Below are 26,266 nucleotides of genomic sequence, written 5' to 3'. Positions count from 1 at the left end.
GGATCATTCTACAAAATACATTCTACAAACGTACCCTCAAAACTTTGCAGATTATGAAAAATATGGAAAAATCTAAAAATCGCCATGGCCAAGTGAAGCCGAAGGAGACAGGATGACTGTCATGTGCCAGCTGGGATGAGTCTGGGACAGAAGAGGTTAAAACCGAAGCAATCTGAATACAAATATAAAGTTAGTTAATACTACCATATCTCTTTGGGATATTGATTGTGATCATGTATCAACTTAGAGGACATCAATAGTCAGAAAACACTCTGATGTATGTGGAGACTCAATAATATCTTCCCAATTTTTCTGGTAACTAGAAACCCACCACGATTGAAAAGATTATTAGTAATCATGGTTTTATGTTTTCAACACCTAATATTATATGACTAGTTCTAGTCTTAGTTACTAGTGATGGCCATGTACCTATTCTTGTTGTTCTTACTATTGTGTAATTTAAATAATAGCATTCATGGTACAGAAAACTGAATGCATGATATACACTTCATAGAAACATCCACTTTCCATATTTTAAGATAATAACATATGTAGACACCACTGTATTATGTGGTATGTAAATTAAGTGTTTTTCGGATCTGGAATGAACATGTCATTAAATGGCTTTCCATAAAGGCGGTTATCCTAGATAATGAATGATACTCAGATTTTACAGGATGTACTTCACATCATGCCTGAACAGTGTCCAAAAAAGAAAACATACGTACACACGGCCAGATGGATCATTGTGACTGGCTCACTTATTGTAAAGAATCCTTGCTTTAATATTTTCACGCATATTTTTAGCAGGAATACAAGAGAATGAAATATTTCCAAATCGAAGAGATGTTCAAAGGCTGGAAGAATGATAGGGTGTTCAAGGGGTTTCAGAAGGAAAAGATGTGACCATGAAGTGGCAGTCACAGGCAAGCAGGTTTCTCTCGTCCACTTTGACAGGTTTTCATGAGGGGATGTCCATCACAGCATGTGATCTGCAAAAGGGTAAGACCCAGAAGTACCAGAGGGAAAGACACGCTTTAGGAAGAGGTGACTTGGAAAGGGTGCTTCTGTGCCTAAGTGATGGCTCAGAAACCTGGCTGGGTGTCCCTCGGTCAAAGATTTCAGGAGGCCAGCAGTAACCTAGACTCACAAAGACCTTAGTAACATACATCAATGTAATTTAGAGTCACAAAAATCTTAGAGCCACAGAGTTGATCTCCATCTATGATTAGGAGATGGTCACAGATTTACAGGATATGATCATCGGGCCAGCAGTAGATGGCTAAAATATTATTTAGGGTTATGTTTTTAATAAAAAAAATGATGTGCAAAAATATGGGTTTGGAATGTAAAGAAAACTCACAGGACCATCATGGAGTTACTTACGTTAAGGCCTCATGTCACTAACCCTAAATTCATTCCTGTAGGAATGTAACCTTTAACCAGTCAGCAATGAAATTCCTAGTCATTGCTGGAAATTTAACTGATAGACCCCTGCCATTCCCTCAAGGAGGAAATCTCGCCTAAATAAGGTATTCCATGCCACTAAATTTGTTTTAAGTTTATTTATTTTGAGAGAGAGAGAGAGAAAGAGAGCACATGCAAGGGAGGGGCAGGAATAGAGGGAGAGAGAGAAGCCCATGACCACGAGGTCATGATCTGAGCCAGGATCAAGACTTGGACACTTAACCAAGCGATCCAGACCCCGAGAATGTGGAGTTTCAAAGGTTAGCAGGCTTGGCTGGGATACAGCCCTGAGGGCACTGGTCTAATCCTTGAGAGAAGGCAGCAAACTACTTACAGGCAGATGGTATGGAAACAGTGACCTGTACATCGCCTGGTGCACACAGTGGGGCGATTATACACTCATCATGGAGAGCATCCCTGAGAGGCAGTGTTCACAACAAGGGGACAAAGGAGGTAGGACAGAGGAGGTGTGTGGGACCATTTTCCTCCTCTTCCCCACAGCATAAACACAGAGCCATCTGCTGGAAACAATGTCATCCCCACACTGGCTGCCTAAGATGCTTACACCAACCCCACATTCCTGTGCTCTGGTGAGACTGGCCTTCTAGGTCAATCAGGCTTGCCTCAGTCCCAATGGAGGTGTCCCCTTCCCCAGGAGACCAGCGGAAGCTCATGACCACACCACCTCTCTTGACCAGACAGTTCTGCAGAGCTTCACTTCGAGTGGCAGTCATTTCAAGTCTCATTTAAGAAGCAGATCGGAGCTGACCTAGATAAAACTCAGCACATTCTGGCCAAAGACCATACATTGTCCATACAACTGGCCTGAAGGAAAGTGCAGCCAGAACACAAAACAGTGTACGCAACACACACCACAGACACTCCCTGATGTGTCAGGCCCTGGACACTAGATGACCTCCTTTTCATAAAGCCATTCATCTCACAGGCAGCTAACATAATGAGCTTTTGTAACACAGAGAAGGCAAATACTCAGCCAAAATGCCAAGACAAGAGGAATGCATCCCAAATGAAAGAACAAGATAAGGTCATGGCCAGAGACATGGAAGGAACACTTCCAAACTCATTCTATGAGGCCAGCTTGGCCTTGAGTCCAAACTGGACAAAGACCCCACCAGAAAGGAAAACTACAGACCAATTTCCCTGATGAACCTGGATGCAAAAATTCTCAACAAAAAGTAGCGAACCGGATCCAACAATACATACAAATAATTATTCACCACAATGAATTGGATTTATTCCTGGGATGCACCACCAATTCAATATCTGCAAATCAACTGATGTGATACATCACATTGATAAAAGAAAGGATAACAACCATATGATCCTCTCAATAGATGCAGAAAGAGCATTTGACACAATGCAGCATCCTTTCTTGATGAAAAAAAAGCACACATGAAAGGAAGGATAGAAAGATCTTGTCTGAATATCAGTATGTCCAGATACGAAAGTCCCACAACTAATCATCTTCAATGAGGAAAAACTGAGAGCTTTCCCCCTAAGGTCAGGAACACGACTGGGATGTCCACTTTCACCACTGTTATTCCACAAACTGTTGGAAGTCCTAACCTCAGCAAGCAGACAACAAAAAGAAATACAAGGCGTCCAAATTGGCAAGGAGGGTCAAACTTTCCCTCTTCGCAGACATGATACTTTCCAAGGAAATCCAAAAGACTCCATGGAAAAACTGTTAGGACTGATACTGGAATTCAGGAAAGTCTCAGGATATAAAATCAATATACAGAAGTTGACTGCATTTCTATACACCAATAATGAGTCAGCAGAGAGAAATCAAGGATTGATGTACTTTACAACTGCACTGAAAACCATCAAATACCCAGGGGTAAACATAACCAAAGAGGTAAAAGATCAGTACACTTAAAACAATAGAGGGACGCCTGGGTGGCTCAGTCGGTTAAGTGCCGACTTCAGTTCAGGACATGATCCCGCATTTGTGGGTCTGAGTCCCGTGATGGGCACTGTGCTGACAGCTCGGAGCCTGGAGCCTGCTTCAGAGTCTGTGTCTCCCTCTCTCTCTCTTTCTTCCCCTCCCCTGCTCATGTGCTCTCTCTTTCTCTCCCTCTCTCTCTCTCAAAAGTAAACAAAGATTAAAAAAAAAAATAAAGGAACAAACCATACAACATCTATGAAAGAAATGGAAGAAACACAAAGAAACGGAAAAACATTCCATGCTCATGGATGAGAAGAACAAATATTATTAAAATGTCAATACTACCCAAAGCAATTGACACATTCAATGCAATCCCTATCAAAATCACACCAGCATTCCTCACAGAACTAGAACAAACAACCCTCAAATTTGTAGGGAGCCAGAAAAGACCCCAAATCGCCAAAGTCATGTTGAAAAAGAAAACAAAGCTGGAGACATTAAAATCTGGACTTTATGGTGTATTAGAAAACCGCAATCATCAAGACAGTATGGTACGGGCACAAAAACGGACACAGACATCAATGGAACGGAATGGGGAACCCATAAATGGACCCTCAAACATATGGCCGAGTAATCTTTGATAACACTGGAAAGAATATCCAATGGAAAAACAAAAGTCTCTTCAGCAAATGGTACCGGGAAAACTGGACAGTGAGAAGTTTGGACCTGGACTGTGTTCTTAAACCACACACACATACACACACACACACACACACACCCTCAAAATGGATGAAAGATATAAATGTAAGAAAGGGACCATCAAAATCCTAGAGGAGAAAACAAGCAATCTACCTCCTTGATCCTGGCCACAACAACTTCTTGCTTGCCATGTCTCCAAAGCAAGGGCAATAAAAACCAAAAAGAACTATTGGGACCTCAAGATAAAAAGCTTCTGCACAGCAGAGGACACAATCAGCAAAACTGAAAGGCCACTGAATGAAATGGGAGAAGATATTTGCAGGTGACATATCAGATAAAGGCTTAGTATCCAAAATCTATAAACAATTATCACACTCAACACCCAAAAACCAAATAATCCGGTGAAGAAATGGGCAAAAGACGTGAACAGACACTTTAAGAAAGATGACATCCAGATTGGTCACACATGAAAAGATGCTCAATCTCACTTGTCATCACTGAAATACAAATCGAAACCACAATGAGATATCCCCTCACACCCGTCAGAATGGCTAAAATTAACATCTCCGAAAAAGACAGATGTTGGCAAGGATGCAGAGAAAGGGAACGCTTTTGAAATGCTGGTGGGCATGCAAAGTGGTGTAGACACTCTGGAAATAGTATGGAGATTTGTCAGAAAAACTAAAAATAGAACTACACTAGGACCCAGCAATTGCACTACTACGTATTTATCCAAAGGATACACTAACGCTGAGTCGAAGTGGCACATGCACTGCAATGTTTATAGCAACATGATCAACAATAACTAAATTATGCAAAGAGCCCAAATGACCATTGACAGATGAATGGATAAAGAAGATGTGGTATATTCATACAATGGAATATTACTCGGCGGTCAAAAAGAATGAAATCTTGCTATTTGAAACAACATGGATGGAACCAGACTTGATTATGCTAAGCAAAATATGTCAGAGAAAGACACACATCATATGATTTCTCTCATCTGTCGAATTTAATACAACTGATGAACGTAGTGAAAGGAAAGCAAAAATAAGATACAAACAGAGAGGGAGTCAAACGATAAGAGACTCTGAAATACAGAGAAGAAACTCAGGGTTCCAGGAGGGTTACTGAATAGGGGTATGGGCTAAATGGGTGATGGGCATTACGGGCGCACTTGGGATGAGTATTGGGTATATTTTGTACTTGATGGATCACTAAATTCTACTGCTGAAACTGTATTCCACTATAAAGTAACTAACTTGGGCTTAAATTAAAAAAAAAGAAATATTAAAAAGAAGTAAAGAAATGTACTACCAGTCAAAAGAAAAGAATATTTAAATCGGGCTCTTTGAGGGGAAATCTAGGACTAAAAGTGTTACAGACAAGAAAGGATCAGAGAAAACATCAAGAAAGAATGGCAAAACAACTAGTAGAATGGCACTAAATATATACCTATTAATAATCACTCTAAATGTACATGGACTAAATGCTCCAATCATAAGACATTGGATAGGGCGTCAGAATGGACAAAACAAACAAACAAACAAACAAACAAAAACAACACCTATCTAGATGCTGCCTACAAAGCTTTATTTGGACTTAAGTCACCTTCAGATTTAAAGTGAGGGAATGAAGAAACATTTATTATGCCAATAATGTCAAAAGAAAGCCAGTAGCAATACTTATATCAGGCAAAATAACCTTTAAAACCGAGACTATTTTGGTACCCTTTGGGTAAATACCTAATAGTGACATTTCATGAACCCAGTATTTATAGCAGCATTATCAACAGTAGCCAAATTATAGAGAAAGCCCAAGTATCCATCAACTGATGAAGGTATAAAGAAGTTGTGGTGTGTATGTTGTGTATGTATGTATACGCATATATACATATGTACATATGTGTACGTTCATATATACAAACATATGTATATACAAAGAAATATAACTCAACTTCAAGAAGAATGAAATCTTGCCATTTGCAATGATGTGGATGGAGCTAGAATGTATTATGCTAAGTGAAATATGTCAATCAGAGAAAGACAAATATAGGATTTCACTCATGTGGAATTGAAGAAACAAAACAGATGAAAACATGGGAAGGGGGCAGGAAACGAGAAGAGTGGTAACAAACCACATGACTCTCTTAATGTTAGAGAAAAAAAAACGAAGGTTGATGGAGGGAAATGGGTCAGCGCTGGGCTAGATGTGGGATGAGTATTAAGGAGAGCACTTGTTGTGATGAGCACTGGGTATTGTATGTAAGGGATGAATCACCAAATTCTACTCCCAAATCCGAGAATGCACTGTATGTCAACTATGACTTAAATTAAAATAAATAAATAAATAAATAAATAAATACATAAATACATAAATGAATAAGTAAATAAATAAATAAATAAAGCTAAAACAAGAGATGAAGATGGACGCTATCTCATACTAAAGGGGACAATGAAACAAGAAGATCCAATGATTGTAAATTTTGATGCACCCAACATGCGATCACCAAGTATATAAAATATTTAACAACAACCATAAAGGAACTCATTTTTTATAATATAACGATAGTAGAGGACTTTAACACATCACTCACATCAATGGACAGAAGCTGTAAACAGAAAATCAACAAGGAAACAATGGCTTTGAATGACACACTGGACCAGATGGGTTTAACAGATATATTTAGAACACTCCATACTAAAATGGCAGAGTACATATTCTTTTCAAGCGCACATGGGACATTCTCCAGAATTGATCATATTCTAGGTCACATATCAGAAGAAGAACAGCAGAAGAAAGGAAGTAATAGAGATTCAGACAGAAATAAGGGATATTCAAACCAAAAAGACACTAGACAAAATCAATGAAACCAGGGGCTGGTTCTTTGAAAACAGTAATCAACATGAAATCTTCTAGGCAGACTTTTCAGTAAGAAGAGAGAAAGGACTCCAATAAATAAAATCACAAATAAGAAAGGAGAAATAACAGTCCACACCACAAAAATACAGTTAGAAGTTAATATTATGAACAACTATATGCAACAAATTGGACACTCTGAGAAAAATGGACAAATTCCTAGAAACACACAAACTACCAAAACTGAAACAGGAAGATACATAAAATCTGAAAACAGAAAGAAATCAAATCAGTAATAAAAAAAAATCTCCCCCCAACACAAGAGTTCTGGGCCAGATGGTTTAACTCATGAATTCTACCATCCATTTAAGAAAGAGGTAATATGTATTCTCCTCAAATTATTACGAAAAATAAAAAAGAAGGAAAACTTATAAATTCATCTTATGAGGCCATCATTACCCTGATACCAAAACCAGATAAAGCCTCCACTAAAACCGAAAACTGGCGGGGCGCCTGTGTGGCTCGGGCTGTTTACTGTCCAACTCTTAATTTCGGATTAGGACATTATCTTGCGGTGCGTGGGTTCGAGTCCCATGTTGGATCCTGCCATGACAGTGTGGGGCATGGCCAGGATTCTCTCTCTCTCCCTATCTCTGAGCCCCTCCCTCACTTTTATGTACTCAAAGGAAAGAAATAAACATTTAAAAAATGTTAAAAAATTTTTAAATAAAACTGCAGCCAAATAGCCTGATGACTATGTATGCAGAAATTCTTATTAAAATACCTTCAAATTAAAGTCAACAATACATTAATAGAATCATTTGCCATAATCAAGTGGGATATATTTCTGGGCTGCAAGGGTGGTTCCACATTCACAGATCAATCAACATGATGTGCCACAGTAATAAGAGAAAGGATAAGAACAATACGATGCTTTCAACAGATGCAGGAAAACTATTTGACAAAATGTCACATCCATTCATGATAAAACCCCTCAGCAAAGTACATTGAGAGTCAACCTTGCTGCACATAATAAAGGTCATCTAGGAAAAACCCACAGCTCATCTCATCCTCAATGGGGAAAAATTGAAAAATTTTCCTCCAAGGTCAGGGACAAAACAGGGATGACCCCTCTCACCACTGTTATTCCACATAGTACGGGAAACCCTAACCACAGCACTCAGACAACAAAAAGAAATAAGAGGCATCCAAATCGGCAAGGAAGAAGTAGCACTTTTGCTATTTGGAACTGACATGATGTGTTCTATAAAAAGTATGAAAGATTCCCTTAAAAATTGCTAGAATTGATATATGAATTCCACGAGTCATAATATACAGAAATCAAGGAACATAGATGTATTGAATTTCTAACACAAATCATGAATTAACACAGAGAGAAAGTAAGGGATCAATCCCATTGACAGGCTCACAAATACCACAAGAAACCAGGAATAAACCTAACCAAAGAATTGAAAGACCTGTACTCTAAAGTCTATGAAACACTGATGAAAGAAATGGAAGAGGACACAAAGAAATGGAATACATTTCATGTTCATGGATGGGAAGCACAAAATACTGTTAAAATGTCTACACACCTCAAAACAATCTACACATATAATGAAATCCCTATCACACTAACAAAAACATTTGTGACAGAACAAGAACAAATAATCTCAAAATTTGTATGGAATAACAAAAGTCCCCAAACAGCCAAAACAAACTTGTAGAAGAAAAGCAAAGCTGGAGACATCACAATTCCAGACTTTAGGTTATATTACAAAGCTGTACTGATCAGAACAGTATGGTACTGACAAAACAACAACAACAAAACACAGAGGCATAGATCAATAGAATAGAAACGCAGAAATGAACTCACACCTATATGGTCAATTAATTCTCAACAAAGCAGGAAAGAACATCCAATGGAAAAAAAGATAGTCTTGGGACACAGGGGTGGCTCAGTCAACAAAGCATGTGATTGTTAATTCAGCTCAGGTTATGATCTCAGGGCAGTGCAGAGCATGCGTGGGATTCTCTGTCTCCATTTCTCTCTGCCCCTCTTCTGCATGCTCTCTCTCAAAAATAAGTAAATAAACTTAAAAAAAAGGCTCAACATATGGTTTTGGAAAAACTGGACAGCATCCTGCAAAACAAAACAAAAACTACAATGGACCACTTTCTTACAACATACACAAAAATAAATCCAACACGGATAAAGACCTATATGTGAAACCTGAAACCATAAAAATCCCAGAGGATAACACGGGTAGTATCTTCTTTGACATTGCCTGTGCAAATGTCTTTGTAGATATATCTCTAGAGGTAAGGGAAACACAAGCAAAAATAATGAGACTTCATAAAAATTAAAACCTTCCGTCACCTAGGAAATAATCAACAAAACTAAAACACCTACAGAATGATATTTGCAAACGACATCAGATAAAGGGTTAGTGCCCAAAATATATACAGTTATACAGCACCCAAACAATGAGAAATCTGATTAAAAATGGGCAGAAGACACAAAAGGACATTTCCCGAAGGAAGACATATACCTGGCCAAGAGACACATGAAAAAATACTCAACAATACTGATCTTCAGGGAAATACAATTCAAAAGTACAATGAGATAACACATCACATCTGTCACAATGACGAAAATCAATGAAGGATGAAACAGCAGGTGTTGCCAAGGATGTGGGGAAAGAATAACCCTCTTGCACTGTGGGTAGGAATGCAAACTGGTGCAGCCAGTCTGGAAAACATTATGGAGATTTCTCAAAAAAAAAAAAAAAAAACAACTGGAAATGGAAGTACCTTACGATCCAGCAATTTCACTACAAGGCATTTCTACAAAGAATACAAAATCTTTACAGGGATACATGCACCATGATGTTTACAGCAGCATTTTCTAAAACAGCCAAATTACAGAAACTATCCAAGCATCCATCAACTGATGAATAAATTGAGATGTGGTCTATGGAATGTAATATTATTAGGCCGTAAAAACATGAAATCTTGTCATTTGCCATGAGCTGGATGGAGCGAGAGAATGTTATCCTGGGTGAAATAACACTTCAGACAAAGACAAATACCAGATGATTTCACTAACACATGGAAATAAAACAAAACAAAGCGGGGGGGGGGGGGAGACAGTGACAAACAGACTCTAACTGGGAAACAAACTGAGGGCTTCCAGAGCAAGGTGGGGAATGGGTGAAACAGCTGCTGGGGATTAAGAAGTGCACCTGGGATGAGCACCGGATGACGTGTGGAAGGGTTGCTCTATATTTTACACCTGAAACTAATACTACACTGTATCTTTACTCACTGCAATTTAAATTAAAGATAACGTACGTTAATGACAGGTATCTACCAGGTTTTCTGTAGTTTGCAATCACTTAATTAGGTTGGAAAAATAACCATGAAACTTTTTAAAAAGCATGTATGATGTGGGGGACAGTTTGTGCCCTTACCTCGGTCACTGGTTCTAGCAGGACTCGGAAAGTGGGTCCCAGCTCATTCTTCTAGGAGTTCCCAAGACGAGTATTTCATGTATTCATGTCCTAACGGAATGCAGCTCCTGTTCTTCTGAATTTCTGTCAGGGTTTCTTCCCGGAAACAAGCCTGAATCTGGAAGAAACCATCGACTGCATCGATGAGGTGATGTCGTGGGACTCCGCAATCCACAAGACCTTTAGTAAAATATGTCTTGTTCAAATACTGTCCAGGAAGGGGAGGAATGAAACACGGGAACAGCCCAGAAAATGCAAGGGCCTGTGCATCTCAGCAACCACCTTGCCCAGGGAAGCCACCCAGCGCCCACTCCTCAGCACTCAGTACAATAAGACAAATTCTCTCTGGCGACTCAGGAGATGCCAAGTTGCTACAAAGCTCCAAGATCTCCCCTGGGGCGGGCGGCACAACCTGCTGGAAATGCAGCTCTGCTCTCTGTACTGAGGCAGCTGCAGAGGCCCTGAGTACTCTGGGAGCAATCAAAGCCCTCCCTGCTCTCAGGTGCCCTGGGTCAGAAAAGCCGATGGTGCGCCTTCTGCTGGCCATCACTGCCTGGGCAGAGGAACTCTCCTCTCCGGGTCTGTGGTGCTCGAGCTCTCTCTGTTGGCCATCATGGGAATTTTTGCAATGTGGAAGGCCCTGGTCGCTCAGCTGAGACACTGAAGGTGCCTGGGCAACTAAACCTGTTCTCCACAGTGGGAAAGGTTTTAATGACAGGGCCTGGGACACAAAGAAATCTTTTCCTTCTCCTTTCTTGTGAGTGAAGAATGAAACCGACTTTATTAACGTAATGACATCATTTGTAATGGTTTAAGCAATGTTCACAGAAAAATAGACCGCCAATTTACACTTGCTGAGCAAGTGATAATTGTGTTTACCACCAAAATACTTAGGTTAGATAAAGAATGAACACCTTTGAGAGAGATACCGGCGACAGCTATGGAATGAATGAGTCCTAGGGATACAAGGGACAGCCAATGGAATGGAGTCAATCCTGTAATAATACTGTTGCATGCTTTCACAGGATAGCTACACTTGTGCTTAAGTACAATATAATTCATAGACATATGGAATGACTACAATGTATGCCTAAAACTCATACAACAAATGTGTGAACAATATTTCAATTAAAAATAGACATCCTTTACACTATTTTTAATTTCTCCTTCTTTGCCAATAAACTATCATTCCTGGGGCCCTTGGGTGGCTTAGTCGGTTAAGCGTCCGACTTTGACGCAAGTTGTGATCTTGCAGTCCATGAGTTTGAGCCCCGCGTCAGGCTCTGTCCTGAGAGCTCAGAGCCTCGAGCCTGCCTCAGATTCGGTATCTCCCACTCTCTCCCCCCTCCCCAGCTCGGGCTCTCTCAAAAAAAGAAAAAAGAAACATTAAAAATGAAAAATAATTCCTAATTTGGAATATGTGAAATTCCATTTATACCAGATTCTCTAACATCACCATCTTGATGTGGAGAGCTTATCTGAAAAGTCACTAATAATATCTTTGATGACACATATGTGACAAGGTCAGAATGCAACTTACAGGGAGCTACACATCAGTTGTGAATTTACAGTATGTATCCTTGGCTAATATTTCCAATGAAATGTGCTTTAGGGACACGGATGGATGAAATAATGTCCACCAGTCATATAGGTAAATATCCTATAGGACCATTATGCCTTCAATTACTAATTGCCATCTCTTCAGCATTAAAAGAAAGTTGGGACAAGAAAATGTCTTTGAATTTGATGTAAGAGAAGACTAGAGTGTTTTATAGTGTTCACCTACCTTCTGGAATCCTCAGATTAGTTGTGGACAGGAGGATAGCAACCCACGATTGGGATGCACACCGCTAGTCCCAGAGGGAGGATATGGACCTTATTGTCAATTTTTTTTAATCAATATCAGCAGTCCACCTCTGCCAGGTACAGACTTAAGGACCTGGGGACAACATGATGCCTGATGCCTGGGTTCAGAACTTGAGGAAGGCCAGCTGGTGGGGGAGGGGGGAAATCCAACAGGGCCTGGGGCAGTGAGAGAGATGGCCCCAGGACACCTCCCCACAGGGCAGACTTGGAGTATACCTGCCAAAGAGCAGCACAATCTCCCTCAAGACATCCCTCTCCATGACAGAACATGAGGCTGAGCCTCACAATTCCAGAAGAAATGAGGGATACCCATCTGTCCAATTCCAATGGCTTCTGCAGAGCTTGGACCCAGGGATGTTGGAGTCTTGGGGTCATGGAACTCTGGTGCCCATGATACAAGCCCTTTCTGCCCCAGCACTCAGAGCCACCTCATACATCCCCTCTCCCCTGACGCATCTAACACCATCCACATACCTCGAGCAGGTGTCTACCTTCCTCTTTGTACTTCCTCTTTGTCACTGTTTCTCTATAACCACATCTCTCTCTGTTTCTTCCTTTCAGTCTTTAGGGAGTGGTGTAACATACGGTGCTAACCTTTATTCTTATACATGTGAATATCCAATTTTCCCAGCACCAGTTATTCAAGAGACTATTCTTCTCCACTGTGTATTTTTGACTCCCTTGGCAAATACGAGTTGACTGTGCATGCATGGGTTTAGATTGGGCTCTCAGTTTCCGTTCCATTGTCTTGTGTGTGTGCTTATGCCAGTGACATAACAGTGACTTCTTTGTCTTAGAATGAAACTTGAAATCAAGAAGTGTGATGCCTCCTATTTTGTCCTTTCTTGCATTGGCTACTTTGGGTCTTTTTGTGGTTCCAAATACATTTGAGGGTATGTGTTTCTAATTGCATAAAAATTGCATCAGAGTCTTGATAGAGATAGCACTGAATCTCTAGAGGGCTTTGAGTAGTATGGACATTGTATCTGTATTAATTCCTCCCTCAGATGGACATGGGGTGGCTTTTCACTGACTTGTGTGTTCTGTTTCTTCCATGCAAATTGAATTTCTTCCATTTCTGCACACAGGTTTTGTAGTTTTCTGTAGAGATCTTTCACCTCCTTGGCTAAATTTATTCCAATAAATTTTATTGTTTTTGATGCTATTGTAAACATATGGCAAACTAATCTTTAACAAAGCAGGAAAGATTATCCAATGGAAAAAAGACAGTCTCTTTAACAAATGATGCTGGGAGAACTGGACAGCAACATGCAGAAGATTGAAACTAGACCACTTTCTCACACCATTCACAAAAATAAACCCAAAATGGATAAAGGATCTGAATGTGAGACAGGAAACCATCCAAACCCTAGAGGAGAAAGCAGGAAAAGACCTCTCTGACCTCAGCCGTAGCAATTTCTTACTTGACACATCCCCAAAGGCAAGGGAATTAAAAGCAAAAATGAACTACTGGGACCTTATGAAGATAAAAAGCTTCTGCACAGCAAAGGAAACAACCAACAAAACTAAAAGGCAACCAACGGAATGGGAAAAGATATTTGCAAATGACATATCGGACAAAGGGCTAGTATCCAAAATCTATAAAGAGCTCACCAAACTCCACACCCGAAAAACAAGTAATCCAGTGAAGAAATGGTCAGAAACCATGAATAGACACTTCTCTAAAGAAGACATCCAGATGGCCAACAGGCACATGAAAAGATGCTCAACGTCGCTCCTCATCAGGGAAATACAAATCAAAACCACATTCAGATATCACCTCACGCCAGTCAGAGTGGCCAAAATGAACAAATCAGGAGACTATAGATGCTGGTGAGAATGTGGAGAAACGGGAACCCTCTTGGACTGCTGGTGGGAATGCAAATTGGTGCAGCCACTCTGGAAAACAGTGTGGAGGCTCCTCAAAAAATTAAAAATAGACCTACCCTATGACCCAGCAATAGCACTTCTAGGAATTTACCCAAGGGATATAGGAGTACTGATGCATAGGGTCACTTGTACCCCAATGTTCATATAGCAGCACTCTCAACAATAGCCAAATTATGGAAAGAGCCTAAATGTCCATCAACTGATGAATGGATAAAGAAATTGTGGTTTATATACACAATGGAGTACTACGTGGCAATGAGAAAGAATGAAATATGGCCCTTTGTAGCAACAGGGATGGAACTGGAGAGTGTGATGCTAAGTGAAATAAGCCATACAGAGAAAGACAGATACCATATGGTTTCACACTTATGTAGATCCTGAGAAACTTAACAGAAACCCATGGGGGAGGGGAAGGAAAAAAAAAAGAAGTTAGACTGGAAGAGAGCCAAAGCATAAGAGACTGTTAAAAACTGAGAACAAACTGAGGTTTGATGGGGGGTGGGAGGGAGGGGAGGGTGGGTGATGGGTATTGAGGAGGGCACATTTTGGGATGAGCACTGGGTGTTGTATGGAAACCAATTTGACAATAATCTTCATATATTGAAAAAAAATAAAATAAAATAAAATTATTTAGTTTAGTTTAAATTTATGTATGCATTTCTTTAGTATTTATTTTTTCAAGTTTTTATTTAAATTCCAATTGGTTAACATACAGTGTATGTTAATTTCAGGTATAGAATGTAGTCATCCATCACTTACATACAACACCCAGTGATCCTCACTGCTAGCGCCCTCCATAGCCCATCACCCATTTAACCCATGCCCCTGCCCACCTCACTTATAGTAACCCTCCATTTGCTATTTATAGTTAAGAGTCTGGTTTCTGGTTGATTTTTATTTCATTCAATTTTGTGAGGGATCACATTTATTGATTTGCATTTCTGAAACATCCTGCCTTTACAGGAAAAAAACCCTTCATCACGGTCAATGATTCTTTTCATGTGATCCTGAATTTGGTTTGCCTGCATGTTACTGGGAATTATTCATCTATATTCATCACGAGGATACTGGCCTATAGATTTCTGTTCAGGTAGTATCCTTTCTGGCTTCTTACCAGGGTAATTCCAGTCTCATGAAATGAGTTTGGTGGTGTTCATTCCTTTTGAATCAGTGAGAGGACTGCTGTTAGTTCTTCTACAAACGTTTGGTTAAATTCACCAATGAATCCACCTGGTCCTGGGGTTTTCTTCCTTGGCAGAACTTCGATTACTGATTCAATTTACTTACATTGGTTATCTTTTTGTATTGATACAGTCTTCCTTTAATGGGTCTGTGCAAACCTTCTATATCTTCCTGATACAATCTTGGTAGGTTGTGTGTTTCTAAGAACCTATCCATTTCTTCTAGGTAGGTAGTTTTCTGTACTCTAATTTGGCCATAGTTGCCACTTTGTCTGCTTTATGTTTCTTTGGTATAAGGCATAGTATCTTCTCTTTTATTTATAATTCTTTTGAATTTGGTCCTCTTTATGTCTTAGCATAGTCTATGTATAGCGCTGACAATTTTGTTTCACTCTTCTGAAAACCCACTGTTGGTCTTCTTCATGTTTTCTATTGATTTCATGGTCTGTTTCATTGGTTCCCACTCTCATATGGATTAATTTCTCCCTTTTGAGAACATTGGGCATAGATTGTTTTTTTCTTCTAGTTCTTAGAAGTTAAAGGTAGGTTGTTCATTTGAGTCTCAAATCTATCCTCCACGCATGCAAATCCAGTGACTCATCAGAGAAGCTTCAATAGGTCTTTCCTGTCCTATTTCTCATTCTGAGAATTCTGAGAAATAGAACCAGAAAATTTATTTGAAGACACAATAAATGAAAACTTCCCTAATGTGCGGAAGGAAACAGATCCAGAGCAGGAGGCACAAAGAACCCCCATTATATTCAACAGAAGCAAGTCGTATAGTAATTAAAACCCAAAATGTCGTGATAAAGAAAACTTTTCACAGCAAGAAAACAAAAGTTGACAGTTACCTACAAGGGAAACCCCATAAAGTTATCACTGGATGTATTTCAGAAGAAACTTTGAAACGGTAAGTGAGCAGCACAGTTTGGTAAAGGTGCCGAATGGAAAACATCTGCAGCCAAAGAGAGTCTATCTAGCAAACTATCATTCAGATGGAAGGAAGATCAAGAGGTTCCCAAATAAATACTAAGCGAGTTCACAATCAACAAACCACCCCTGCAAGAAATGTTAAAGGGGACTCTTTAAGTGGGAAAGAAACACCTAAAGTGACAATATTAAAGTGTGAAACGCAAAAGCAATGAAAATGAGTATATCTGTAAAACATCAGTCAAGGTATTCACAATATGAATGGTTTCGAAATAGGAACACTACATAGCTACAACACAGGGAGGAGAGGAGTAAACAACTGGTTCAAACTTAAACAACTATCAACTTAATATAGACTCCTATATGCAGAAGTGGTTAGGTACAAACCTAATAATACCCACAAATCAAACACTACTAGTACATATGCAGAGTATAAAGACAAACAATTTCAACTGTGAAACTGTGAAGAAACCCAGCAAATCAAAAAAAGAGAAAGAGAACAAAGGATCAGAAAAAATCAGAAATAACCAATATCAAGTAATAATAGGACAAGTACATGTCTATCAATTACTTTGAATAGAAACAGAATAAATGCTCAAATCAAAGGCACTGGGTGACAGATAGGGGCAACTGGATGGCTCAATCGCTTGAGATTTCGACTCTTGATTTCGGTTCAGGCTATGATCGCAGGGTCATGGGATTGAGTCCCAACTGGGCTCTGCACTGAGCATGGAACTTGGTGAGGATTCATTCTCATTCTCATTCTCTCTCTCCCTCTCTCTCTATCTCTCTCTTCCCTCATTCCCCCCACCCCGCCCTCCCATGCCTGTGCTCTCTGTATTCATAATAAAAGGCACTGGGTGATAGAATGAGTAAATATATAGGACCCATCTATCTTCTACCTACAAGAGAGAAATTAGAGAACTAAGGTTTCAAAAGAAATCTGCAGTAGCAGTACCTTTATCAGACAAAATAGATTTAAAAATAAAACTGTAACAAGAGACAAAGAAGGACACTATAATAATAAAAGATACAACGCAACAAAAAGATAGAACAATTGTAAACATATATGCGCTCAACCTAAGAGCACCCAAATACACAAAGCAGATCAAAACTAAAGAATTCATAGTCATCCAATAATAGTAGGGCACTTTAACACCCCAATGACATCAATGGAGAGATATTTCCATCAGAAAATCAACAGGGAAGTAGAGACTTTGAATGATAGAGGAGACCAGATGGACTTAGCCGATATATTTTAGACATTCCATCCTAAAACAGCACAATACACATTCGTTTCACGTGCACATAGAAAATTCCCCACACTCGATAAAATATTAGGTCATAAAATAAGCCAAAACAAAATCAAACCGATCGACACCATACCATGTGTCTTTTCAGACCACAATGCTATGAAACTAGAAGTCTACAACAAGAAAAAAGATCTGGAAAAGGCACAAAACCATGGAAGTTAAATAACATGCGACTAAACAATCAATGGCTCAACCAACAAATCAAAGAGAAAATCCAAAAAAACATGGAAACAAATGAAAATGAAAACACAACAATCCAAACTTCTGTAAAGCAGGAAAACTGGTTCTAACAGGGAAGTTTATAACAATACAAGTCTGCCTCAGGAAAAAAAAAAAAAGAGCACTGAAGTAAACTCCATAATTTTATAAAATAAAAACCAGAAAAAAGACAACAAACAAAACTCACAAAGGACAGAATGAAGAAAATAATTAAAATAAAAAAATGATATAGAGATTAAACTATGCACCCGATGCATCAAAAACGGATGAGGCAATACATGAAATCCTATCATACCGAGAGAGGCAGGGTCGCGGTGTGAAACATTCCAGAGACAAGCAAGAATGGGGCAAGGCAAAAACAAACTCCAGTGCAGAGAGACAGGGGCGAAAAAAATGAACACACTCCCTCCAAGATGCAGGGCGGTGTCCACACATAAACATCTCCCCGCTCCAAGTGGGAGTGCAAACATTACTTACTTCTTGCCCTAGACCTAACCCTAACATTATCCCAAATCCCAACACCTAAACATAACAGCTCACCCTAAACATAACCCTGAGACTAAACCCTGTCGCTACCCCTACGCCTAAACCCAAACCTAACCCTACCGAACTGAGAAAGTTAACAAACCCTAAACTTACTGTAACCTTGTGCCTAAACCTCTAACCCTAACCCTATAACTCTAACCCTAAAACCCTAACCCTAATACTCTAACTTTACCCGATAACCCTAAAACTATAAAACCTAAAACTAACCCTAACCCTAACCATAAAACTCTAACACTAACCCTAACGCTAACCGCTAATTGAATATCCACACCCATAACCCGAACCCAAGTCCTAGACCTAGACCTCACCTTATCCCAAACCTAACGCAAACCCTAACACTAATGCTATCAACTTACCCTAACCCCACCATCTAACCATTACCCTAACTCTCAAACCCAAACCATAACCCTAAACCTAAGCCTAACCCAAGCCCAAACCTAATGCCTAAACCTAACTCTAACTCCAAACCCTAACCCTTAACCATAACACTAAACACTAACCATAACCCTAAACATAATCCTAATGCATAAACCTAACGCTAACCCCTAACACTAACCCCTAACACCAACCCTAACCATAACCCTAACCCCTAACACCAAACCCAATCCCAAACCCTAACCCAACGCACACGACACAAAGGAATGGTGTCACATCCACACTGGTGAAGTCCCTGGTCAGAACATTAACCCTAGTTAAGGATGTTTCTAGATGGGGACCCAATTCCTATCTCTGAGAACACCACAAACAAATGGCCCAAACCGGTACAGAAATACTTGACATGGAACATTGAACATCATCATGACGTTTCCAATGCCCGCATGGAGCAGCACAAGGGGGCTGATGAGGACCAACTGAAGATGGCACACACATGAGGCTGGTCCTGGAACACAAAGACTAAGCCTGAACAGCCCGTTCTGATGAGGCCCACACACAATCCTCTGGGGAGACCACTACACTGCGGAGGTTCAGCGCTTGGAGCTTCCTGGGACCTAACCCTAACCTTAACTGTGACACTCACATACCGCTCAAACTAAACCTCACCCCAACTCTAAACCTAACCCTACACATGACCCACACCCGCGCATGGACCCTCATTCAGCCCTCAGGGTGATCATGGCACTGGTGTCGCTTTGGCCCTGGCAACATCCATGGAACGAACCTTAACCTTGGCAAAAGCTTTCTCCTAATGGGGACCCAATTCCTAAGTCTGAGGACATGACGGACATGGGGCCCAGAAGCGGAGGAGGATTACGTGGCATGGAACCTGGAACATCATCATGTCATTTCCAAAGACCAGAAGGAGCTCCACAGGGGACTTCTTGAGGTCTAACCGAGGAGTGGCACTGGCACCCAAAACTCAGCCTGACTGGGACCCTCCTTAGACCCCTCCACTCAGCCTTGTAGGGTGACAATGGCCCTACTGGGGGTATAGTGCCAGGAGCCTCCTGTGACCAAGCCCTAATCTTAACAGTGACCCACAGTATACACGTGAACCTAAACCTCACCTCATCTTTAACACTCACCCTACACCTGACTCGCACCATGCATGTGCCCTCATATCATCGATTCAGGGAGATCACAGGACCGGTGTCACTTCAGCCCTGGAGATTTCCCTGGCCAAAACCCTAACTGTAGCTAAGGCTTTCTGCATATGGAGACCGAATTTCCACAGTCTGACAAGAGCAGGCACAATTGGTTGAGAAGCGGTGCAGGATAATTGTGTGTGAAGCGTGGAACATCACCATGTCATTTCCAAAACAGGGCTTCAGATGCACAGGAGGATTCCTGAGGCCTATCAAAGAGTGGGGATATAGGTGTGGGGCCGTGGAACGCAAAGACTAATGCTGACTGGTACCCTTCCTTCTGCACTCCAGTCAGCCCTTCGGGGAGACAACTGCACTGCTGTAGGTTCAGGGTCTAGAACCTCCTGGGAACTAATCTCAACCATAAACAGAAACGTAACCCTAACGCTACACCTAAACCTAACACGAACTCTCACACTAACGCTAAACCAGACCCACACCCGCCCATGTGCCCACATTTCAGCCCTCCATGGAATTCACGAGAATGGTATCGCTTCAGCCCTGGTGATGTCCCTGTACCGAACCCTAACCCTAGCTAAGGCTCTCTCCCCATGGAGACCCAATTCCAAAGTCTGATAACAGCACATACATGGGTTCCAGAATCGGTGCAGAAATACTCAACACAACATGGAACATCATCATGTCATATCCAAAGCACGACTGCAGCTACAACAGAGGATTTATGAGTACTACACGAAGAGCATTCCATACACTTGTCTGGACTTTGTACCCAAAGACAAATCCTTACTGGAAACCTCCCTTGTGTATTCCACTCAGCCGTTCGGGGAGACAACTTCGGGGAGACAGCTGTACGAGGGGATTCCTGAGCCCCACCAGAAGGGTGGCCCACACATTTGACTGGCCATGGAACCAAAAGACTAATCCTGACCGGCACCCTCCCTTGTGTACTCCACTGAAACCTTCAGGGAGACAACTCCTCTGCTGTGGGTTCAGTACCTGGAGCCTCCTGGGACATAACCCTGACCCTAACCCTAACCCTAACCCTCACCCTACACCTGACCCTATCTATCACAATAACTCTAAAACAGACCCAGAGCCAAGAATGTGCCCTCACGTCACCCTCCATGGATTCACAACACTGGTGTCACTTTGGCCCTGGCAATGTCCCTGGACCGAACCCTAACCCTAGGTAAGGCTTTCTTCCCATGGGGACCCAATTCCAAAGTCTGACAACAGCATGCACACGGATTCAAGAATCGGTGGAGAAATACCCGCCATGGAACATGTAACATCACAACGTCATTTCCAAAGAGCTATGGCAGCTGCACTAGAGGACTTAGGCCTAACCGAAGGGTGGCCCATATATTTGTCTGGCCTTGGAACCCAAAAACTAATCCTGACCGGCACCTTCCCTTGTGTACTCCACTCAGACCTTTGGGGAGACATTGCTCTTCTGTGGGGTGTCTAGAGACTCCTGGGACCTAACCCTAACCCTAAACATAACCTTAAACATAACCGTCACCCTTCACCTAACCCTATCTGTAACCCTAACCCTACACTTGACCCGCACCGTCGCATGGGCCCTCACTTCAGCCCTCAAGGGAGATCACGAGACTGGAGTCGCTTCAGCCATGGCAATGTCCCTGGACCGAACCCTAACCCTAGGTAACCCTAGCTAAGGCTCTCTCCCCATGGGGACCCAAAACCAAGTGTGACAACACCACGCACCTGGGGTCCAGAAGCGGTGCAGGATCACTCGGCATAGAACCTGGAACAACACCATGCCCTTTAAAAGACCTGGCTGCGGCATCCCGAGAGGTTTCCAGAGACCTCACTGACCAGTGGCCCAAAGAGTTGTGTGGTATTGGAAGCCCAAGACTAATCCTGACCAGCACCCTACCATGTGCCCTCACCTTATTCCTTTGGGAAGACAACTGCACTGCTGTGGGTTCAGCGCCTGGAGCATCCTGGGTCCTAACACTACCCTAAACCTAAGCCTAACCAGAACCTTCAAGCGAAACCTAATCCTATCTCAACCACTAACCCTCCACTTGACCATCACCATCGCATGGGCTCTCACTTCATCCCTGGAGGGACATCTTGAGACTGGAGTCGCTTCAGACCTGGCGACGTCCAGGGACAGAAACTTAACCCTAGCTAAGGCTCTCTCCCCATGTGGAACCAATACCAAAGTCTGACAACACCACATGCCTGGGCTCCAGAAGCAGTGCAGGATAACTCGGGATAGAACCTGGAAGGTCCCCATGTGATTTCTAAGGCCTGGCTGCAGCTGCTTGATAGGATTCCTGAGGGTACTACACCAGTGACCCATAGAGTTGTCAGGCCTTGGAACCAAAAGACTAATGCTGACTAGCACCCTCCCTTGTACACTCAGCCCAGCGGGGAGACAACTGCACTGCTGTGCTTTCAGTGCCTGGAGCCTCCTGGGACCTAATTCTAACCCTAACCCTAAACGTAATCCTAACCAGAACCCTCAACTGAAACCTAATCCTATCTTGAACTCTAACCCTACACTTGACCCGCATCATCGCTGGGCCCTCAATTCAGCCCGCGAGGGAGATCACGAACCTGGAGTCGCTTCGGCCCTGCCGACTTCCCTGGACCTAACCCTAATCATGGTTAAGGCGCTAACCCCCTGGGTAACCAATTCCAAAGACTGACAACAGCAAACACACGGTTTCGAGATCAGTGTAGAAATACTCTGCACGGAATGTAGAACATCACTACGTCATTTCCAAAGCACGACTGCAGCTGCACGAGAGGATTCCTGAGGCATATCGGAAGTGTCTCCCATACATTTGTCTGGAATTGGAACCCAAAGACTTATCCTGACTGACACCCTCCCTGGGGACACCACTTGGCCCCTCAGGGAGACAACGGCACTCTTGTGGAATCAGTGCTTGGAGCCTCCTGGGACCTAACCCTAACCAAAACCGTAACCCAAACCATATCCCTCAATCTACACTTAACCCTATCTCTAACCCTAACCCTGTACTTCACCTGAAACTTCGCATGGGCCCTCAATCAGCCCTCTAGGAAGATCATGAAACTGGAGTCGCTTCAGCCCTGGTGACTTCCCAGGACCGAACCCTAACCCTAGCTAAGGCTCTCTCCCCATGTGGAATAAATTTCAAGTCTGACAAGAGCACACACATGATATCGACAATCAGTGCAAAAATACTCGGCATGGAACATGGAAATTCACCATGTCATTTGCAAAGCGCGACTGCAGCTGCATGAGAGGATTCCTGAAGCCTACGTGTAGGGTGGCCAAAACATTTTTCTGGCCTTGGAACCCAAAGCCTAATGCTGACCGGCACCCTCCTTTGTGTAGTGTGCTCAACCCTTCAGGGAGACAACTGGTCTACTGTGTGTTCAGTGCCTGGAGTCTCCTGTGACCTAACCCAAACCCTATCCATGACCCAAACCATAACCCTCACCCTACACCTAACCCTATCTAGCACACTAACTCTATAGCGGACTCACAGCCACACATTTTCCCTCACTTCATCTTCCATGGAATTAACAACACTGGTGTCGCTTCAGCCCTGGCAACTTCCCTGGACCCAATCCTAAACCTAGCTAAGCCTCTCTTCCCATGGGGTCCCAATTCCAAAGTCTGACAATACCACGCAGACAGGTTCGAGAATCGGTGCAGAAATACTCGGTATGGAGCGTGTAACATCACCAAGTCGTTTCCAAAGCGCGACTGCATCTGCACAAGAGGATTCCTGAGGCCTACCCGAAGGATGGCCCATACATTCATCTGGCCTTGAAACCCAAAGACTAATCCTGACCAGCACCCTCCCTTGTGTCCCCCACTAAGCCCTTGGGGAGACAAAGGCTCTGCTGTGGTGTCAGTGCCTGGAGCCTCCTGGGACCTAAAACTAACCCTAAACATAACCTTAATCGTAACACTCACCCTACACTTAACCCATTCTCTAACACTAACCATACACTTGACATGCACCCTCCCATGTGCCCTCATTTCAGCCCTTGAGGGAGATCCCAAAACTGGAGTCGCTTGAGCTGGGTCTATTTCCCTGGACCGAATCCTAACCCTAGCTAAGAATCTCTCACCATGGGGACCCAATTCCAAAGTCTGACAACAGCCTGCTCAAGGGTTCAAGAATCGGTGCAGAAATACTCGGCATGGAAGGTGGAACATCAGTATGTCATTTTCTAAGGGTGACTGCAGCTGCAAGAGAGGTTTACTGAGGCCTACCCGAAGGGTGGCCCATATATATGTGTGGCCTAGAATCCAAAGGCTAATCATGACCGGCACCCTCCCTTGTGTCTTCCACTCAGCCCTTCGGGGAAACATCTGCACTACCTTGGGTTCAGTGTCTGGAGGCTCCTGACACCTAAACCTAACAGAAACTCTAACCAGAACCCTCAGGCGAACCCAAACCCTATCTCGAACTCTAACCCTACACTTGAAGCGCACCGTCACATGGGCCCTCACTTCAGCCCTCCAGGAAGGTCACGAGACTGGTCTCGTCAACACTGGCGATGTCCCTGGATCGAACCCTAACCCTAGCTAAGGCTCTCTCCCCATGGGTACCCAATACCAAAGTATGACAACCCCACGTGCCTGGGGTCCTGAAGCGGTGCAGGATCACCTGGCATAGAACCTGGAACATCACTGTCTTGTTTCCAAGCCCCACTGTAGCTGCCCCTGAGAATTCCTGAGGCCTACCCGACCAGTGGCCCATACAGTTGTCTGGACATTGAAACCAAAAATTAATCCTGACAAGCACAATCCACTGTGCCCTCACTCAGCCATTCAGGGAGACAACTGCACTGCTGTGGGGTCAGCGCTTGGATCCCCCTGGGAAGTAACCCTAACCTAACACTAGCCAGAAATCTCAACAGATCCCTAACCCTATCTCAATTCAAAGCCTACTCATGACTTGCACCTTCGCAAGGGCCCTCACTTCAACCCTCCATGGAGATCACAAGACTGGATTCGCATCGGCACTGGTGATGTCACTCATTCAAACCCTAAATTTAGCTAAGGTCTCTCCCCATGGGGACCCAATACCAAAGTCTGAAAACGCCACGTGTCTGGGTGCATGAAGTGGTACAGAATCACTCAGCAAAAAACCTGGAACATCACCATGTCCTTTCAAAGGCCTGGCTGCAGCTGCCCAAGAGGATTCCTGAGGCCTCCCTGAAGGGTGACCCATACATTTGTCTGGCCTTGGAACTCAAAGACTAATCCTGACCGGCATCCTGCCTTGTGTACTCCACTCAGCCCTTCGGGGAGACAGTTGCTCTGATGTGGGGTCAGTGCCTGGAGTCTCCTGGGACATACCCTAACCCTAACCGTAATCCTAACCCTAGCCCTCAACCTGCTCCTAACCCTATCTATCACACTAACTCTACAGCAGGCCCACAGCTGTGCATGTGCCGTCACCTCAGTCCTCCATGGAATTCATGATACTGGTGTCGCCTCAGCCCTGTCGATGTCCCTGGTCCGAACCCTAACCATAGCTATGGCTCTCTCCCCATGGGACCCAATTCCAAAGTCTGACTACAACACGCACACGGGTTCGAAAATAGGTGCAGAAACACTTGGCATGGAACCTGAAACATCACCATGTGATTTCCAAAGCGTGAGTGTGTCTACAAGAGAGTATTTCTGAGGCCTACCTGAAGAACGTCCCATACAGTTGTCTGGTCTTGGAACCCAAAGACTAATCCTGACTGGTACCCTCCCTTGTGTACTCCACTCAGCCCTTCATGGAGACAAGTGCACTGTTGGGGTTTCAGTGGCCGGAGCATCCTGGGTCCTAAGTCTAACCCTAACCATAACCCTCAACCTACACCTAACCCTGTCTCATTAAAAAGGACAACATCAGAATCATAGGGCTCCCAGAAGATGAAGAGAGAGACAAAGGGGTAGAAGTGTTAAGTCACCAAATCATAGCGGATATTTTTTATTTTTTACCTAGTTAAAGGCACAGACATTAAAGTCCAGGAAGCACAGAGGACTCTCATAAGATTCCACAAAAATCCACCAGTAAAAGGAATATCATATTCAAATTCACAAAATACTCAGGCAAGGAAAGAATCATGAATGCAGCAAGGGAAAAAAGTCCTTAAACCAACAAGGGAAGACAACAAAGATCAGGTTTGCAGCAGACCTACCAACAGAGGCTTGGCAGGCCAGAAAGGAGTGGCAAGATATACTCAATGTGCTGAATCAGAAAACTATGCAGCCAAGAATTCCTTATCCAGCAAATCTGTCATTCAAAATAGAAGGACAGATTAAAAGTTTCCCAGACAAATAAAACTTAAAGGAGTT

General features: G+C 42.7%; 1 long non-coding RNA gene across 21 annotated transcripts in view; it reads right to left on the bottom strand.

Moving 5' to 3' along the window:
• The window catches only part of LOC109495577, an 83,835-nt gene that overhangs the window by 31,302 nt on the left and 26,267 nt on the right, over positions 1-26,266 (bottom strand). For all 21 annotated transcript variants that reach the window (XR_006593461.1, XR_006593460.1, XR_006593462.1 and 18 more), the window contains one exon: positions 10,408-10,564. This is a non-coding gene — a long non-coding RNA (uncharacterized LOC109495577). The remainder of the gene's footprint in view (positions 1-10,407; positions 10,565-26,266) is intronic.

Source organism: Felis catus, assembly GCF_018350175.1.
Source record: "Felis catus isolate Fca126 chromosome D2 unlocalized genomic scaffold, F.catus_Fca126_mat1.0 chrD2_random_Un_scaffold_45, whole genome shotgun sequence".
In the NCBI taxonomy this organism is placed as follows: domain Eukaryota; kingdom Metazoa; phylum Chordata; class Mammalia; order Carnivora; family Felidae; genus Felis; species Felis catus.
Note: the sequence above shows the minus strand (reverse complement) of the source record. Positions and strands in the feature narration are given on the sequence as shown.